The sequence below is a fragment of the Myotis nattereri genome, assembly GCF_964212035.1.
Source record: "Myotis nattereri genome assembly, chromosome: 10".
In the NCBI taxonomy this organism is placed as follows: Eukaryota; Metazoa; Chordata; class Mammalia; order Chiroptera; family Vespertilionidae; genus Myotis; species Myotis nattereri.
The window spans coordinates 28,727,460-28,748,010 of record NC_138085.1 but is presented as its reverse complement, the minus strand read 5'-3'; positions in this window follow the sequence as shown (position 1 = coordinate 28,748,010).

Sequence of the window (20,551 nt, the reverse complement as noted above, 5' to 3'; positions counted from 1 at the left end):
TGAGAGAAACACATCAGTTGGTTGCCTCCTGCCCAAGCCCGGAACAGGGCCAGGCTAGGTAGGGGCCAGCAATCGAGGTTGAAATAAACCTTAAACCAGTGGTTCTCAACCTTCCTAATGCTGCGACACTTTAATACAGTGCCTCATGTTGCGGTGACCCCCAATTTCATTGTTACAAATTGAACATAATAAAAGCATAGTCATAAATCACACAAAAAAATAATAACTTAATCAATAAAAATATTTTAAAAATAAAAGAAAAAGAAAAAGTACATAGCACAGCAGTCAGGATACAGAATATCTGAACAACACTAGCAGCCAACTGACCCTGATATTTACGGAACAACCATCGAATGGGCACAGCCAGCAGCACCGCCCTCCTCCTTCCCTCAGTCCTGTCAACCACCACCAAGATGGCCAGTGTCCCAGGGAGGCAACACCTGCCCCCGCGGACGGCAGTGGCTGAGAATTGCTGGTCTGAGCTGCAGCTGAGCGAGGGAATATGGTCACCCAGGAATCACTGATCAATGACCAGGACACGGCTGTGATCCCGGAGGCTCCCTCGGGCAGGCGGGGGCGCCAGGGGGACATGCTCTCTGGAGGGCCTACCTGCGTGGCCCTGGAGGGCCTCACGGTGTTGGCGATGTTAGACTGGAGTTCTCCCTCCAGCTCTTCCTTTTGGCTGTTGGCCTTGTCCTGGGTGAGTTGGGTCCCCAACTCTTCCAGCTGCAGAGCCAAAGACCCAGCCCGTGCCACAGTCAGGTCACAGAGTGAACTTGGCTTGAGAGCAAACCCCAAACCTGTCACCCCACGGGACACCTGGCCACTGGCTTGCCCGTCTATTCCGGACACCGCCCACTTTACCTCTTTCCGGAGCTGCTTGTTCTCCTCCTGCCGCGTCTTTACTGTGCCCCGGAGGGCATGGGTATTCTCCTCCAAATCAGTGATCCGCGTGCAGGCTGAAGAGCAAAGTGGAGTCAGAGCCCAGCTTCCAGGGCCTCCACTTCCCCTCTCTGACTCTGGCCCCGAGAGGACCATCCCCCCAGACGGCCACCCCCCCACCCCGAGGCCAAGTTGTGAGGGCCGGGGATGGTCAGCTGGGTGTCGTACACAAGGTGCTGCCGCTGTTGGTTGTGGCCCCTGTGCTGGCTCAGCTGGGGGCCGGTAGGTGAGCCATCCAGAGCTTAAGAAGAAGGCAGGTGACCGTGGAGAGGCCAAAGCAGAAGTTCCAGACGGTGGAACTGCTGGAACCACTTTTTACCGAGTTCTAACCTGACTGTCTAGTCAAGGATTTCAGAGACTCACAGAGACGGCAAAGACATGGCATGGTCCGGGCCAGCCGTCAGAGTGGGGGGGGGTCTGGGTGTCTCAACTGGGGAGTGGGAGGCACGGTAATTGACCAGTATGCCTGTGGGGGGTAGCGGATCTGGGGCGCGTGTGTCGAGGACTTGCCACCCGTGGGTGAGGTCCTTCAGGAGGAGAGGTCACTGAGCAGCCCCTGCCCAGGGAGACAGAGTGCAGACTGCACCCATCTGCCCGAGGAGGACATGAACGGAGGAAATCAGCCCAGGCCTCTGTTATAATGCAGGTGAGTGAGCACTGGGGAAGCTCCTGCCATCCAGAGCTTTCAATCCCCCACGGACAGATCTAAGACAGCCTCTGGGGTCAGCGTGCTGTCATCTGGAAGCTCCCGGGACTGCCCACACGGGCGCTGAGAAATCTGAATCTACTTACTTGTAGTTCATGTCCTGACTTTGAGGCTGCCAGGCCCCTCATGTTCCCCTTGGGTAGAATGGCAATGAAACGGTCCCAAATGGCCCCTGAATCACACCCTACTGACTTGGGCTGAGGGTGGGCTGACCCAGGAGATTCAGAGCCAAGGGCTCAGCTCCCTGGGTGAGGGAGAAGCCACAGCCAGGCTGGCTCTCCGGCGCCAGGGGCTGCTGCCTACCTTCTATCAGCAGCTCCGGCTCCCAGCTCTGGTGGGCAGGCTGGTTCCTCCTCTGGACCTGTTCAGCCTCGAGGGCCATGATGTCCCCCAGCAGCTCCTCAAGGAACTGCTGGGGGATGTGTCCACGATCCTAGTGCAGGAAGAGGGGTGGGTTGAGGATGCGCACCATGGAACCCGCTGGCCTGCCCCGCCCCAGTGCCGCTACCCTCATTCCCCAGGATGAAGGGCCTCCATGCACCTGCTCACTTCCTAGAGCTCAGCTGCACAGAAGGGACTCCAACACAGGGTCCTGCTGGGAGACCTACAGCCACTAAAAGACATGCTGACCCCGTGGTAGGTGATGAAGACCCATGAGGCCTCTGTGGTGTCTGAGCAAAGTGACGCACAGCACAGGGCTGTAAAGCAGGTGACAGGAGGACGGATGGCTCTCAGGCCCCTTAGCTGGTTTACCATGTCTTGGAAAGGCCGTAGCGACTCCCAAATCACAGCTCGACCCACATCCTAGTTGCCAGCAGAAACCCTTATTGCCAGTCACCCACCTACATCCATCCTTACAGAAAGCAACACAGCAGTCAGGCCCTATCCGTTTGTTTGTTTGTTTGTTTTTAACAACCTATAGAATAAAAGCCTAATATGCTAAGTGTCCGGTCATCCATTCAACCAATGAAAGCATAATACACGAATGATATGCTAAGGCCACTCAACAGCTTGCTATGACATGCACTGTCCACTGGGTGGCAGACGCTGCAACTGGCAGGTTGGCTTGCTGCTGGGGTCTGGCTGATTGGGGCTGAACTAGACAGGCCTGACATGCCCTGGGGCCCTCCCAGGGTCCCTCCCCACTAGCCAACCTCCTGTGTCCCTCCCCGCCCTCATCATATACCAGTGGAGTCCCACTGCCTCGCCTATGCCCTCTCGCAATCTGGGACTCCTCAGGGGCTGTCAGAGAGCCAGTTTCAGCCGAATTCCCATAGGCCAGGCCAAGGGATCCCAATTGGTAGAAGGGAAGCCGTGGACCTGCCGCCAGTGGACACGGTTCTGGTCAAAGCCTGGCAGCGGGAAAGGTCTGTTCACAGACTCGGGAGTCACCTGGACACCGTCTCTCTGCCCATCCCCGGTCCTGCGCCAGGTGCCCTCTGTCCTTGCACAGTCACTCCTCACAAGAGCCCTGAGGGGGAGGCAGGGACAGTCCCTTCTCACACAGGAAGCGGCTCTGCACTCACCGACTCTACGACCACCGACTCTTCTTACTCCAACTCTTCACACCGACTCTTCACACACTGACAATTCACACCGACTCCGCACCACCAACTCCGCACCACCAACTCCCCACCCACCGACTCCTCACCCTCCAACTCCACGCCCACCGACTCCACGCCCACCGACCTCACACCTAACATTCCACTGTCTCCATGGCTCCCCAACCAAACTGCTCTAGGCCAAGCATTCTAAACGGCTCTGCCAGAGGCTCATGCCCCATGCCAACTGCTTTAGGAATATGCAAAAATTAGGACACTCTCCCCATCAAGATTAAGATCTATCTGGCACATAAAATATAAAGAAACATAAAGGTTATGTTTATAGATCCTATACCATTATCAATGGAAATTAACCACTTCATTCTGATATGTCTGTCTATGTTTCAAAAAATTATTTTTTCCCATCAGCCACATTACAGAAATTTGATTCGTTCCTTTCAGGGAACTACACAGTCATTTTATTTTGTGAAGTCTTACCTACAGAGCCCAGCTCGGAAATTCTCACCATCGACTGTCAATAGTTCATACGTAAGACCCCTCAAGTCCACCAGTCAATTGCCTAAAAAACAATTTGACAGACCACTCACTAATGTGTAGTTTATAAGAAAAATGAACAAAGTAAAGCTATATATTTGAGAAATATTTTATATACATATATATTTTTAAAAATATATATTTTATTGATTTTTTACAGAGAGGAAGGGAGAGGGATAGAGAGAATCATTGATGAGAGAGAAGCATCGATCAGCTGCATCCTGCACACTCCCCACTGGGGATGTGCCCACAACCAAGGTACATGCTCTTGACCAGCATCAAACCTGGGTCCCTTCAATCCCCAGGTCAGCCCTCTATCCAGTGAGCCAAACTGGCTAGGGCTATACTTTATATATTTTAAAAAAATATATCTTTATTGAGTTCCGAGGGGAAAGGAGAGATAGCGAGAGAGAAACATCAATGATGAGAGAGAAGCATTGATCAATTGCCTCCTGCACGCCCCATAATGGGGATCAAGCCCCCAACCAGGGCATATGCCCTGACTGGGTATCTAATGGTGACCTGCTGGTCGTAGTGATACACTCAATCACTGAGCCGTGCCGGCCGGACTGGAAAATATTTTAACAAAAGGACTTTGTACATAGCTTTCAGTGCAAGGAGTACTAAATTAGCACATGCAAGAAAGACATTTAGAGAACAAATATACAGGCACCCTCAGAACAGAATTTAAACATTTAGGCTGCCAATCAATTATTTCTAAACTAGTAATGGTTTACTTGGGTGAATTAGAAAACTCATTCTTAATTTAAGACAAATTTAAATTGTTTAAAGTAGATGAAATCTTTGGACTTAGATTGGGGGTGGGGGGAGAGTACTGATTAGCATTTCGATTCATTATCCAGCTCCAATGACTGTTATAAAATTACTGAAAGTGAATCTGGACAAGCAATGGGTCCGGGCTGCTGGTCACTCCTTGAGCCAATGAGCAGAGACAGGGTTGAGATCATTTATTCCATGAATGCAGCAGAAGGAGAGAGCAGCAGGTAACCCAGAAACGTCTGCTCTACCCCCTGTCCCCCTCCCCCAATAAGCCAGCTGCTTATCTTGGGTAGAAGGACAAAGATCCCACGGGAAAGCAGACATTTCAGGCCTGGGAAAGTAGGAAGGTATAGTGGTTACAGGTTACAGGCAACTCGGGCTGGGTGTTGGCAGAGGCCGGGTGGCTCCGGGACCAGATTACAGGCAACGAGGTTGCTGATCTAGGCCTTTCTCAGAAACGAGGGTGGCCTGCATTCCCTTGTTAGCTCCCATGTCCCAGGGCGGACAACTCTCCACCAGATCAGAACGTGCTTTCCCTCATTAGAACAGAACAATCATGCTTAACAGAGCACCATTCATATTCCTTGTAATCATAGCGAGTCCCCAGCAGTCTATTCCTGCCCCGAACAAAAGAACAAAACTGAAAAAATCCCACCTAAAGGGGTTACTTTTTCATAACTATCTCAATCAATTCCTCGTACAGAAGCTATTCCATAAATCGAACCGCCTTCATTTGTGGGCAGCATGATGAGATTTCAATTCATGTCCAACGAAATGTGATCTAACCTGGAAACAAATTTATAGATGCAGTGACCTGAAGTGAGAACACAGCGGATAACATATACTTTAAGGAACCTTGAGATAATGAAAATTATTTATCATTATGCAAGTCAAGATTTCAAGAACAGTTGAATTGATGAGCTTATGCCAAAGGGATATAAACTGGATGATAAAATTTCAAACTCTCTGCTCCCCGTTTTCAGGGCCAACATTTTAGAGAAACGATGCAAAATTTATAAACCTAGTGCTATTTTTAAGGAAAATACATAAGAATGACACAGAAAACAGGATGAGGCCGACTGAAACCACAAAAGAGTGAGCACAAGCCTGGCACAGTGATGAGCACATTGCACACATTGCATCTCATTCACTCAACTCAAAGTCATCAAGGTGTTCCATGAACTCCCATGGACTGAGCTGTATTTTGGACCACAGATATGCACAAAGGTTAGGAGTCACAGAAAGTTTTCTTTCCTAAAAATTGGTCCACGACCTGGCCGGTGTGGATCAGTTTGCTGGAGCATCATTCTCTACACGGAAAGGCTGTGGGTTCAATTCCCGGTCAGGGCACATACCTAGGTTGGGCGTTCAGTCCCCAGTGGGAGTGTGTATGAGAGGCAACCAACTGATGCTTTTCTCTCACATCAATGATTCTCTCTCTCAAATCAATAAGCACATCCTTGCCATAGGATTTAAAGAAAAAGTGGGTTTCATTAGGTCTTAGAAAGTCATTCTCAAATTTTCAGTTATCAATTCTTAGCAACTTCTCCAATAGTTTCAAAGATTACCTTGAAGCTAACTAAACCAGCAATACCATTCTTTTCTTTATACAAGCAGGTTTACCGGCACCCGAGCCTTGTCGGCCTGGTCCAGTGGTTGAGTGTCAACCTATGAACCAGAACCAGGCAGTTATGGTTGGCTTCCAGGTTGGGGCCCATGTCCCAGTTGTGGCCTCCATCCCCAATGCGGGGTGTCCAGGAGAGAGCCAATCAATGGTTCTCATCATTGGCGTTTCTCTTTCGCGCTCCGTCTCCAGTTTTCTGTGAAGTCAATAAAAGTATATATAAAATAAGAATTCTCCTCAGAAAAATGAATAAAGAAGTAAGGGTAGAGGACGCCCTGACTGGAGAGGGCGGTGGGTCTCTGCTGTGGTCCCACGTAAACATACCTGGGGAGGTTACATAGACAAGCCCCTCTTCTGCTGGGCTAACGCCTCCGGTCCTGGTGGGCCCTCTTCCAAAGTGGTCAGAAGGTCTATGGTGATTCTGCTGCACAGCCGAGTCCAGCACCACTGGCTAAGTGTGGGGGATGCTGATCTCACAGGGACACACTGCACACGGGCCCCTCACAGGGTCTCACCGCAGAAACACAGCTGCCATTCGATCCCTCGCAACTCTTGCTGACCAGGCCGGGCACCCGACTCGCGGCTCCAACTACCTCCCAGCCTTCCACGGTGGGTCCACGTCCACAGGGCACTCACTTCCCCTCTTAGCAATTTCCTCAGTTTCTCCACAGGCTCAGGCTCACAGCCCGGAATCCTCTGCACGCCACTGTTCTTCAGAACCAACATCGTTTCCAGCACGCAGCGAACCTTAAAAACATAAAAAAAAGAAAGAGAGAGCCATCCATTTCAAATGGTCATCACTTCAACTTGGGAAGAAACAAACCAACTCTGCACGTGGCCACCACTGCTGATAAGCCCGATGGTCGCAGGCAGACCATCCCCACTCCAGCCTCTGCAGCCTTTTAACATGACCGGGCACCGGACTCCCGCCAGACCTCCACCGGGGCCTGGACCACTACCCACAGAGCTCCCCTTCCCTCTCCTGCTCCCCTCCACCCCCCTCCTCCCACTGGTTCTCCCCCCTCCCTGCACTCCTCCCTCCTGGCCCTGGGCTCTGAGCCACCCCTCCTCTCCACGACATTGGCCATTCCTTCCCCACCCCTGGCCTGTACACTCTTTAACTTTTCAACTGGAAAGAATGTCACACTGAGAGAAAAGTCGCAAGCACAATTCAGAGACCTCCCAGAGAGCCCTGTCTGAGATTTCTCCGAGTATTCACTTTTCAGTGAGAGCATTCACACAGCATCACACCCACCCATGCACAGTGTCCACTGCGTATGTTAAGGGCTGTGTGTCCTCAGAGGGCTCAGACCAGAGCACATCCCAGTGAGCATTTCAGGTTTCAGGATGGTCCCGTCCTCCCTTCTGAGCCTGTGTCTCCTGCATGTAGTGCTGTCCACTAAAGGCCCAGCTGAGAACATGGGCTGACCCCGCCTTCCCTCCCAGCCATTCTCCGCCTGGTCAGTTCCAACTCCCACACCCTCTCCCACACCCACATCCACTACCACAGAGCTAATCCTCCCACCACCGTCTCTGACCCCTGAAGGGGGTCTTCCTGCCTGACCACCTCCTTCTTCTACGTTGTAGCCAGGGTGACCGTTAGCACGAACCCTTCCCAGGCCATTTTCCCACTCAGAACCCTCCAGGTGCCTCCAGGATCAACGCCCAAGTCCTTGCAATGGCCTCTGCCCTGCTCCCCTGTGGGCCCCACACGCACCCTCTCCCGGCTCCTCACACATCCCTCGGGGCCCCCCCCCCTCCCCTATCTCTGATCTGCACAAAAGGAAAAGAGGCAGGAGCTCTGCTCAGCCCTGTGTTCTACAAGGGGAAACTGAGGCTTGGAAGACTCAGGTCACATTGCTGTCCACTGCTGAGCCAGAAGTCCAGGTCGCTGACACCTGAGCCCCGAGCCACACGGCCTTCCTCAGTGAACATTTGTTGAACAGATGAGTGTGAATTAAATCGACTCTTAACTCACAAAAGACCCTAGTTTTAGTAAAGGAATAAGGTTTGCTCACACACTCACGATAAAAACATCTTCATCCCAGGAGCACACGATAACAGATGGCTAGGGCATGGCACACAGCATTTCCCCACTTATTTCACCTGCTGCTCAGCATCTGCGCACTTAGGCACTCAGGAGGCAGGTCGAGGGACCCACCGTCCCTGGTCTGGTCCCGGAACGTTCTGCCTGCCCCGCTGGCTTTGCCCTGGTCTCTCTGATCATTGTCAGGGACATAGCATCGTGTTTTCTCAATGAAAATCCCCAAGATCATGGTGCTGGTAGTTTCAGTGTCTGCTGAGGGCCTGCTTTCTCGCTCATTGCCAACCTTCCCTTCACTGGGTCCTCACTTTGTGGAAGGGGCACTAATGCCAGTCAGGAATGCTCCACTCTCATGACCTAAGCACCACCTCCAAACACCATCACATACAGCATATGGTTTCCACATGGGAATTTTGGGCCGGGGAGGGGTGGGGGCAAGTATTCAGTCCTCTCAGCAAACTCCTTCTTGTATTGAAGTCTTCTGAGAAGAGGCATTTGAGCTAAACCCTGAGGGCTGGCATTCCAAATAAAGAAATGAGGATGTACCCAGATCCCAAGACCACAAAGTGCAAGGTGTGTTTGGGGACACTCAGGAGATGATGTTAGTGCAGACATAGGTTTCAGCCAATTTTATATTTCTGGATAAAGAATTTGAACTTGATTTCTTAGGCCATAAGTTGTCTATTGAATGAATATATATATATATATATATATATATATATATATATATATATATATATATATTGAGAGAGAGAGAGAGAGAGAGAGAGAGAGAGAGGAAACTATATATATATATAGTTTTCACCGGAGGATATATTTATTTATTTATTTATTTATTTATTTAGAGAGAGAGAGAGAGAGAGACATCTATGTGAGAGAGAAACTTCAATCAATTGCCTCCTGCATGCCCCTCACCCGGGATCAAACTGCAACCTAGGTATGTGCCCTGATTGGAAATCAAACTCCCAACCTTTTTTGGTTACAAGAGGACACTCAACCAATTGAACAACGGGGTCAGAGCTCCATTGATATTTTTTAAAAATATATATTTCTTTATTGATTTCAGAGAGGAAGGGAGGAGAGAGAGATAGAAACATCAATGATGAGAGAGAATCACTGATCAGCTGCCTCCTGCACACCCCCTACTGGGGATGGAGCCTGCAACCCAGGCATATGCCCTTGGCCTGGATGGAACCTGGGACCCCTCAGTCCGCAGGCTGATGCTGTATCCACTGAGCCAAGCCAGCTAGGGCTCCATTGACATTTTTAACCTAGACATCCTATGCAGTGGGAGAGCAGAGCTCAGGAAAGTTTTCTAGTTTCCATCAGTGTGAGATTGTACAGCTAAGTCTACGGAGAGGGAGGGCAGGTAAAGCTGGGGTGCTTCATCCAGGTCTAGGCGTCACCTGGCGGTGTGTCTGTGAAGCTCAGAAATGGCATGCCATGTTTCTGTGAGGACCTCCGTGTCTTTCCTGCACTTTTCACAGGGTCTGGCCCTACAGGGTGAAGGAGCACCGGCAGAGGGGAAATCAGCACGCCCCTCACCGCCCCAGTCCCACGGGGGAGCGAGCAGAACCTGCCTGGAAGTGCGGCAGCTCCGGGTGGAGGCAGCTCAGGCTTGTAGTGACAGGACCCGGCGCAGATGGAGAGGCCGGGACGGTCCGGTCACAGCTCAGACTCCAGCTGACCGGGTCCTGCTTCCGGGCTCCACGCAGCGCCGGGGTCCAGGCGGTACCGGCGGGCGGACCCTGCATCCTCCCCGGAGGCGAGCAGAGCTGGACCTTGGGCTGCTGCGCCTCCCGCGAGACCCGGTGCTTCAAGGCCCCGCCCCCGGGCCCCGCGCGAAGCAGGACGGGAAATTCAGCGGAGTCCTTCCTTTGGTTTTAGAGCGGGAGCTAACGCCCGCGGTCCTTGGCTGCTGCTCGCCGGTTCTCGGATCGGGGGATGGAGGGGGAGGAAACGCTCAGCGGCGGCGGAGTCCCCGTGACCGACTCTGCTGTGGCCCCGGGGGCGCAGCCGGGCTCCCGCGCCTCGCGCCTCCCGAGTGACTCAGGCGAGGCCCGGCCGGCAGTGCTGCTGGTCACCGCGTGTCCCTGACCCCGCACCCGACCGCCCTGGGCGGCATAGCCTGGGCTCCGCGCCGCCCCTCCCCGCGCCGCCCCCGGCCTCCTTCCCAGCTGAGCGGGGTGTCCTGTGGCTGCAGCTCTGGGCGGGCCCTCCTGGCTGCTGGCGCTGCTGAGGCCCTGGCTCAGCCCGCGGGTCTCGCTGACCCTGAGGCCCCGGACGCGGCCCTTCCGCCCCGACCCAGCTCCAGTGCCTCCTGTGCCTTCGGGTCCCCCCCAGCCGCCTCGGGTGCTCTTGGCAGGTCCCTGTTCCCAGGAAGCAAGGCCAGGGTCTCCCTGGGAGAGCATCAGTTCCATGCGGTGCTGTTATAGGGCCCCCGGGAAGCGCACACACAGTTGGGGCTGCAAAGATCTAAATATACTAATCAGCACAAAGTGGCCATTGTTCTGTGCAGGAGATTCTTTAATTACCGATTCTGTGGCTTCCTCTCAGAGTTAATATGTTGGATAACCTGTTGACTAGAACATAGGAAGGCCGGCTGGATTTTGTGGTGTTTGGTGTAAGTTTTATAAGGCACTGTGGGGTGCACAGTCCTCTGCCAGAGGCTGTACCCACGTGAACGCCGGGCAGTAGACAAAGAGGATATGAGAGACAGAGGCATATAGGAGAGTCTTTTTAAAAATATATTTTCATTTTTTTTACATAGAGGAAGGGAGAGGGATAGTTAGAAACATCATGAGAGAGAAACATAGATCAGCTGCCTCCTGCACACCCCCTACTGGGGATGTACCTGCAACCAAGGTACATGCCCTGGACTGGGACCCTTCAGTCCGCAGGCTGTTCTCTATCCACTGAGCCAAACCGGTTAGGGCAGGAGAGTCTCTTTTGCAGACCATGTAGCCATTGCTAACAAGGAGCCATCAGACAAAACAGTTCTTCAAAGTAGCTTCACACAGTGGCTGCGCCAAGCAGCCCTTGCTAATACAGTAGCAAACAGGAGCCATACCAAGCAGCCACCCACCGGCTGGTTAGTAACACGTTTATACTAACTTAGACACAAAGGCTTCCTGCCCAACAGTGACATCAGTATTTGGGTTAAATACTCATTAAGGATATAGTAAGGGACTCCTGCCCAGTGTGTGCAGTACAATCTCTGTGTCCTTGCTTAGATTGGCCTTGAACATCCTAATTAGGGTTCTCTTGCTCAGATTGGCCTTGAACATCCGGCGTACTCTGATTAGGCTCCCACAGGCACTATCTCAGTCATGACCCATGTTAAACTGTTCTCAAAACTGACTTATCAGAAGGAGGAAAAAGTGTCATGAATGTGACATAACCGTTCTCTCAGGAATAACACTTAATTCACAGAAAACTTAACTGCAACCCTAGAGGAGCTGCATGGGAACCACAGGCTTAGATATTTCAGCCAAGAAAGCTGCTGGTGCCAAAAAGATCGCAGAGTAGAAACAAAGTCGTATTAAACTGTTTGTGATGTGAAAGCCATTTCAAACACTGTTTTTAAAGGTTGTCTAGTGCTGACATGAATGTTTGTTTTGATTCCTATATTTGAGGATTGCAGCTTAACCGCTATGCCACAAAACCGTTTTTCATATAAGAGTTGTCTGAGGCAGAACTGTCATCCACCTTCTACAGTGGCCGAATTTGACTGGCTGTCAGTTACTGTTCGTAGAAATGTTCTGGAAGTAAGGGGTGAGGGCTCTTTCCACCCACAGCTCGCCCACTTCTTTGTAGTAATGAGCTGAACTGTAGTAGATTATGTTCTTTCAAAGCTAGAACTGTTAAGTTTGCAAACAAGCATGACTGTTCCATCGCCAGTGATTTTGTTCATGCCTTGGTCTTTGGGGTTTGCACCAGAAATTGGCATTGCTTGCAATTACATGTTTAGGTGGATTGAGGCTCAAAATTAATGATGACATTTACTAGTTTCTTAAAGCACCAAGTGGTTCAACTTTTGATGAATTAGAAATGATATGTTGTTTTTGTTTGTTTCATTTCAATATGCCAGTGATCTGTCAGGTGTGCTTTTTAAATGTTGTTCCAGCATTTGAACAGAAATGCCCTTAAATGTTGAGAGCCATTTACTATGAAGTAAAACTTGTCTAAATCCTTAAATGTGAAATGTGGAGAAATAAGTGAGTAGTAGTAGGAAATGTAGGATCAATATTGTCAGACATAAGTGCTTATCTCACAGCCCAGTGATTTCCTACAGTTGATTTTGTCAGCAGCTAACATGTAGCTGTAATGTTAATTATGTACTGATAGTGTAAGGTAACTATGAAATGGTAACTAATTACCTGAAAGAATCAGGTCTGGAATGCCCGTTGATGTTATGATTACTTGTACACCTACAACGTGATAGGATTGTATGACACTCATCTAAGGATTCATGGCTCTTCTGTAAACTTCTGATAATTGTCTTCTCGTTTTGATTCCAACAGCTGGCCAGAATGTGTTTGAATTCATACAGAAATAATATTGATATCTGAAAGCCATGCTGAACTTCTCTGAAGAAAGGGCGACAATGATTGCAGCTGGGGATTTGCAGGAATTTGTTCCTTTTGGTCGAGACCACTGCAGACACCACCCTAATGCTTTGAACCTTCAGCTTCGGCAGCTGCAGCCAGCCTCTGAGTTGTGGTCGTCTGATGGTGCTGCTGGCTTGGTGGGATCCCTGCAGGAGGTTACAATCCATGAAAAACAGAAGGTTTTATCAAGATTCTCAGTTTGCTTTTGAAATGTAGAGAGATTCGATCTACTTGTAATTTAAGGCTACCCAGATGCAACTGAGAAATGAATATGATGCTACTTCTAGGGTATTGGTTAAGATTTGGTAAATTTTATGAAAGCTAAAAATAATGACCTTAATTGTATTACAGTGTCATGGCTGTTTAGACATATAACTCAGGGATTTATAATGAGAGTCACTATGATTATGGTCCATTTAAATCTCTTTTTCTTCACTTAGTATGTGGGACCAGATTTCATGTTATTTGATGGTTAGATAGTCGAGTTAGCAATGGTCCCTGCTGCCAAAAACTTACATGTTTCTAGAGGAGAAAAGAAATGCCACATAAGTAGATACAGTACTAGTTTTTAAATAGGGGAATGACAAGTAAGTGCATGTTAAACAGTCAGTCTTTCTCATCTTAATTCCATTTCTGTATCCCTTTTGGGATACCAAAATTTCCAGGAGCGGAAGTCTGTAGTTAGGAATCCAAACCTTTCTCTTTTCTGTTCATTTTGATGGTTGGCACAAGGGCAGGAAGGTGAATGTATATGCAGTTGTGAAGCAGGGAAGTCTGCATGGTGGGTAAGCTCCCCCAGTGTCCCATGTGCACTTCACTGCCCCCTCTGCTTCACCCCCCATATGCTTCGTATGTCTTTAGTCTCCCAAGAATGTTGGCTTAATTTTTGGATATATAGGTAAGGTCTAATTTTTGTTTATTTATGTTTTTGGCAGCATAAAATGGTAACGTAATAATAAAATACTTAATATAGAGAATTCTTGAGGTAAATTCCCATTTTTGAAATCCTGTAAGATACAGTATGATACATACACCCACACCCCCTCCTCTGTTAATCAGTGGCACCAAACCTAAGAGTTGGGCTCGGACTGAGCCTTACTCCATAGACAGAGCAGGAGACTTGTATCTGAATTGCTGTTCAATTTTAATTAATAAATCTTGCTCCATAATGTTGCAAAAGAAATAAAAACCGCGTAATCATGTCTTACGTATGTAAATTTTTAAGGAAAGCTGGCAGTTAAGGAGAGGCAGAAGTGAAATTGGAGAAATGGATTATGACGAGGAACTCTATGTGGCTGGAAATATGGTGATCTGGAGCAAAGGAAGTAAAAGCCAGGCATTGGCTCTTTACAAGGCCTTTACCATTGATAGTCCTGTTCAACAGGTGAGTTGATTTGAATTTTAGTATTTGATTGATTATTGAGTAATTTTTTTAAAAAAAACAAAGCTTTTATCCTAAAATTTAACAGAAATAATAAAAACAATATATAATGATCCCAGTAGCTAGATATATGTTTTAACATATAATGAAGATAATGGTAGAAAAATAAACATTTCATTTATTTTCTATATCATCATTTTTTTGCACTGTTCCTTGTCAATTTCATGGTAATGTTTAAACACTTGAGTAATTTAATTAGTTATTGCCAAGAAAATTTATAAGACTTAAATTTAAGGGTATAAGAATATATTAGCACATGATTATATTTGGTTGCAAAGTGTTGAATAAATAAAAATCAAGTTCATAGTAAAAATACTCAGAGAGTACGGGAAAGGAAAAAAAAAATCTAATTTGCTGTCATTGCACATGCTTGGGTTGCTGGCTTGATCCCCAGTAGGGGGCATGCAGGAGGCAGCCAATCAAAGTTTCTCATCATTGATGTTTCTATCTATCTCTTCCTTTCTGAAGTCAATGAAAATGTATTTATATACGTATTTATATTTCATAAATTTATATATAAATTTATATGTATATTTATATGTAAACTACATATATTTCTAACTGCTTATAAAAAAAGAATAGAACCAAATAAAAATTAGTAAGTAAAGGGACAGAATTAAGCATTTGCCCTGCCTTTTTAGGAAGTCTTGCAGTTCATCTCCAGTTAATAAAGGAAAACCCTTATTTAAAGAAGAATACCAGCTAATAAATATAGAAGGAATGGTAGAATTTGAAAATCGCTATTCTGTGCAACCTCTTACTCCAGTGTAACCTCTGATTCAGACAAGGATTGTAAATGGGATAGTAATGCCATTGCGTGAAAGGTGTTAGCATGGCACCAAGGTGTCACCCAAAGTGAAGAAACAAATGCATCTCTACTTTGAAGCTGCATGTTGTTCTCCACCTCCACAACCTGGTGGGTTTACCATCACTGATAGGGGACAGAGGACTCTTTTATACCTACAGCTGTAATGTGGCATGGAGACATGATGTCATCTACTCAGTTTTCTTCCCCCAAATATTTGATATGAATATGTAGACCTAACTTCCAGTTATAGGAAGTATGGGGGCTAGAGGATCAGTTTATAAAATGAGATGAGGAATGGGTGGAGGTATAGATGAAACAAGAACCACCAGAAATTGAGAATTATTGAAGCTGGCTGTTGGAGATTTATTATGTTACTCTGTTTACTTTGTATATATTTGAAATTTTCTATAATAAAGACTTAAAGAAAAAACCACTATGAGATACAGTTAGACAAATCCAGAATATGGGATAGTCTACATTCTGGTCTCCTTAAAGAGTTAGTCATGGAGAGAAACCAAGATGGCAGCATAGGTTAAACACTGGAGTTTGCTGCCTCGAAATCCACTTCAAAAATACAACTAAAAGACGGAATGGACACCATCCAGAACCACAGGAATGTTGGCTGAGTGGAAATTGTACAACTAGAAGGGAGAAGGAAAGAGAAAAGCATACCGAGACTCAGAGGAGACGCAGTATGGCAGTAAAATACTATGGTGGGGAGGTGCATGCGGAGCGAGCTGGCGTCTGAGGGCGTGGTTGTTGTTTTCAATCAGGAGGGAGTCTCAGGCTCTGAGCTCCAGTTCCAGGCAAGTCTCTAGGGACCCAGACTCATATGGGAGAAACGGGACTGTCTGGCATAGGTAAGAACTCGAGGGCAGCTTTCCCTCCGAGGGGCTTGCAGAGGTTACCAGGACATTGAGAAGGAGAGCCTCTGAGGGCTGGACTGAGAGCAGCCATAACTGCTAGCCCCACCCTGTTGATCCCGAGGGACCCGCCCCACCTAAGCCCTGCAGGGAGGCTTTTGCTGGATAGCCTCAGGCAAAGGCTAGATTAGCACCTCCCTAGAGATCCGGGAGCCAGGAAACCCAGAGGTCAGAGTGGAACCATCCAGTTTGCAGCTCCATGGAACCATAAAGGACACACTCAGGGGACAGACTCAGTGAGCACCAAAGCCCCATTGAAGCAAGTCTTGCCCCAGAGGAGTGTGTCCAGCACAGAAGTTCTCCCACTGCAGACACAGCTGATACTCACAGCCAATTGGCCTGGAGGTCAATTCCTCCCAGTGATAACTAGAACAATCAACGCTTAACTACAACAAGACTGTGCACAAAGACCACAAGGGGGTGCACCAAGAGTGTCCTCCTCAGGTAATTGGGGAGGCTGAACCACTGGGCCCTAGTGGACACTCAGCACAGAAAACCACTTTATCAACACAGGGAAGCATAAAAATGCGGAGACAAAGAAGAATGACACGAATGACAGAAATGGAGGAAAGCAAACTACTGGATATAGAGTTCAAAACCACACTTTTAAGGTTTTTCAAGAATTTTCTAGAAACTGCCGATAAACTTAATGAGATCTATAAGAAATCTAATGAGACCCTCGCGGTTGTGGTAAAGGACCAACTAGAAATTAAGCATACACTGACTGAAATAAAGAATATTATACAGACTCCCAACAGCAGACTCTCTAGTCTTGATTGCAAGAATCAAGTCCACGATTTGAAATATGAAAAAGCAAAAAACATCCAACCAGAAAAGCCAAATGAAAAAAGAATCCAAAAATATGAAGATAGTGTAAGGAGCCTCTGGGACAGCTTCAAGCGTACCAACATTCTAATTATAGGGGTGCCAGAAGAAGAGAGAGAGCAAGATATTGAAAACCTATTTGAAGAAGTAATGACAGAAAACTTCCTCTACCTGGTGAAAGAAATAGACTTCCAAGTGCAGAGAACCCCAAACAAAAGGAATCCAAAGAGGACCACACCAAGACACATCATAATTAAAATGCCAAAGAGAGAATCTTAAAAGCGGCAAGAGAAAGACAGTCATTTACCTACAAGGGAGTGCTCATACGACTGTCAGTTGATTTCTCAACAGAAACTTTGCAGGCCAGAAGGGAGTGGCAAGAAATATTCAAAGTGATGAATGCCAAGAACCTACAACCAAGATTACTTTATCCAGCAAAGCTATCATTCAGAATTGAAGGTCAGATAAAGAGCTTCACAGATAAGGAAAAGCTAAAGGAGTTCATCACCACCAAACCAGTATTATACGAAATGCTGAAAGGTATCCTTTAAGAAGAGGAAGAAGAAGAAAAAGGTAAAGATACAAATTTTGAACACCAAATACACATCTGTCAACAAGTGAATCTGAAAATCAAGTGACTAATCTGATGAACAGAATGAACTGTTGATTATAATAGAATCAGGGGCATAGAAAGGGAGTGGACTGGCTATTCTTGGGGGGCAAAGGGGTGAGGGGGATGTGGGAAGAGACTGGACAAAAATCACACACCTATGGATGAGGACAGTGGATGGGGAGTGAGGGAGGAGGGTGGGGTGGGAACTGGGTGGAGGGGAGTTATGGGGGGAAAAAAAGAGGAACAAATGTAATAATCTGAACAATAAAGATTTAATTAATAAAAAGAACAGTAGTAGAAAGCAAAAAATAAAGAAGAGTCATGGAGGGGGAAAAAGATGGGGCCTATTGTAGGTTAAAAGAGACTAAAGGACATCACCAAATGCAATATTTTTTGCACCATTTTGAATGAACTTTGGTTGAGTCCTGGTTCTAGAAAATTGTCTTAAACAAACATTTTTGGGAAAATTTGAAAAAGTTGCAAATAGACTGAATATTAGGTGATGTTAGAAAATTTTTTTTCTTAGGCAAGATGATGGTTTTGTGGTGTATAGGAGAGAATATTTATTTTGGGGAAATGCATGATGAAGTCATGATGTGGGGGATTTTCAGGTAGTCATCATCCCCCAGTCAAATCCCTCACATGCACATAAGCAGATATGGCATAATGGTAACCACTGTTAGATTTATTTGTTTATTTTTAAAACATTTATTATTGATTTTAGGGAGGAAGGGAGAGGGAGAGAGAGAGAGAAACATCAGTAACATCAATGGTAAGAAGAGAATCATTGATTGGCTGCCTCCTGCATGCCCACTAATGGGGACTGAGCCCGCAACCTGGGTATGTGCCCTGGACTGGAATCAAACCCAGGACCAGTCCGCAGGCCGATGCTCTATCCACTGAGCAAAACCGGCTAGGCCTTAACAACTGTTAGATTTAGATGAAACAGGTGTTCACTGTATTATTTCAACTTTTCTTACTGAATATTTTTAGAATAAAATGTTTTCGGGTGGGGGAGAATATATCTATAGCAGTTGAATTAATTATTGGGCTATTGACAAGAGATTTCAAGACTTTTTGACTAATGTTAAATTCCTTAGTGGTAAGCACTGCAATCTTGGTACCTGGACATTGCTTTTTTGTGTTTTCCCCCATTAACTGTTTCCTGATGAACATTGTACCCTTCTAACAATATACTGGGAACGATAAACTGAATTATTCCTAAACTTGAGGGCATGTGTAAAAGCATTTCTGTCCAGGAGTGTTGAAGCCAGTGACCATTTTTTTAAATATATTTTTATTGATTTCAGAGAGGAAGGGAGAGGGATAGAAAGATAGAAACATCAATGATGAGAGAGAATCATTGATCGGCTGCCTCCTGCGCTCCCCCTACTGGGGTTTGAGCCCGCAACCCGGGCATGTGCCCTTGACTGGAATCAAACCTGGGACCCTTCAGTCTACAGGCTAATGCTCTATCCACTGAGCCAAACCAGCTAGGGCCCCAGTGACCATTTTGATGATATTTCCGTCCCCCCCCCCCCCGTAACCATATGGTTAGTGTAGTTGTGAAAGTGGCATGATGATATCCAACAAGGGTTGGTTTGTTTTTAATATGTATTTTTATTTTCCAGAGAGGAAGGGAGAGGGAGAGAGAGATAGAAACATCAATGATGAGAGAGAATCATTGATTGGCTGCCTCCTGGGGATCGAGGCTGCAACTCAAACATATGCCCTGACCTGGAATCAAACTGTGACCTCCTGGTTCATTGGTCGATGCTTAACCACAGAGCTATGCTGGCCGGGCTCAGACTCATTCTTTGCTTCTATGTTTCCATCTTAAATTCTCCAAAGGATGATTGCATGTTTACTAGATTCCATGGATGTGCAGTTAGATGAATTGTCTCTTTCGTCTCCGTTATCTTAAGACTGCTTGTAAATAGAACGATAAGATTTTTAATTTCAGTCCTTTTGGTCTGGAAAACAATTGTTCTTTAATCTTCTTACTATATGCAGGAAGATATTTTATATTTTGGTTAGGAATCAATACCAGGTGTATGTGACTCAGATTTAGTTGAACAAATAAACAGAAAACTAAAATGCTGTATGCAGATAAATTAAAATGCCATATAATACCTGTGTGTCCACAGTGTGGTGAGAGTCAGGGGACTGGCTCTGAAGGAAGGATTTCTCAAAGAAGTTGCTGATTGAACTGGAAGTTGGTAAAAGAAGGGCATTCTAGGCAGAGCGAATCAGCCAAACGATTTATGGAAAAACATGATGTTTTCTAAGTTCAGAATGGATGTACACAAGGTTTGGGTGTGGAGAGATGCTTGCAGGTGCTGAGTGGATCCAAACTGAAGGGCCTTGTTTGTACCTGGGAACTTGAAATTTAAACTGTACACAGAAGGAGCCTATCAAGGATGTTAAAATGGAAAGTACATCCTCAGTTCTGTATTTTGAGAAGATAGGACTTTGGTGGCAATGTGTAGGATGTGTAGGATTGCTGGAGAGTAGAGAGACTGTTGTCAAAGATACTGTTCTATGATAGTTCAGGGGAAAAAGATTGGCTCTGAAGAGAGAAGACAGAAATGAGAGACAGAGCTGAGGGAATGTGTAAGTCCTGAGACATCAGGAGTAAGGGAGAGTATGAAAATACTATTGGGGTGGGGATGGGAGTGGCCCGGAAGAGATTAATGCGGGGAAAGGAGGACCTATGTAATACTTTCAACAGTGTAGATTTAAAAAATAAAAATAAAATAAAATACTATCTGCTTTTAGAGACTGGGAGGATGGGATTTCATAAAAGGAAGCTGAGTCAATAATAGGTACAGCGTAGATTTGGGACATTTCAGGTGGGAGTGCAGCTCTAATGCCGGTTTTTCCTAAATTCAACAACCACAGATCAGACAATTCAATTTAAAACTGGACAGAGGGCTTGAACGGACATTTCTCTAAAGATATGTACATGGCCAATGAGCACATGAAACAGTGCTCAGCATGTTTAATCATTAGGCAAATGCAAATCAAAACCACAGTGAGATACCATGTCATACCTACTGAGCTGACTGATTTATTAAACAATGAAAAAAATAAGTGAGGATGTTGAAACTGGAACCCTGTGATTACTGGTGGAAAAGTA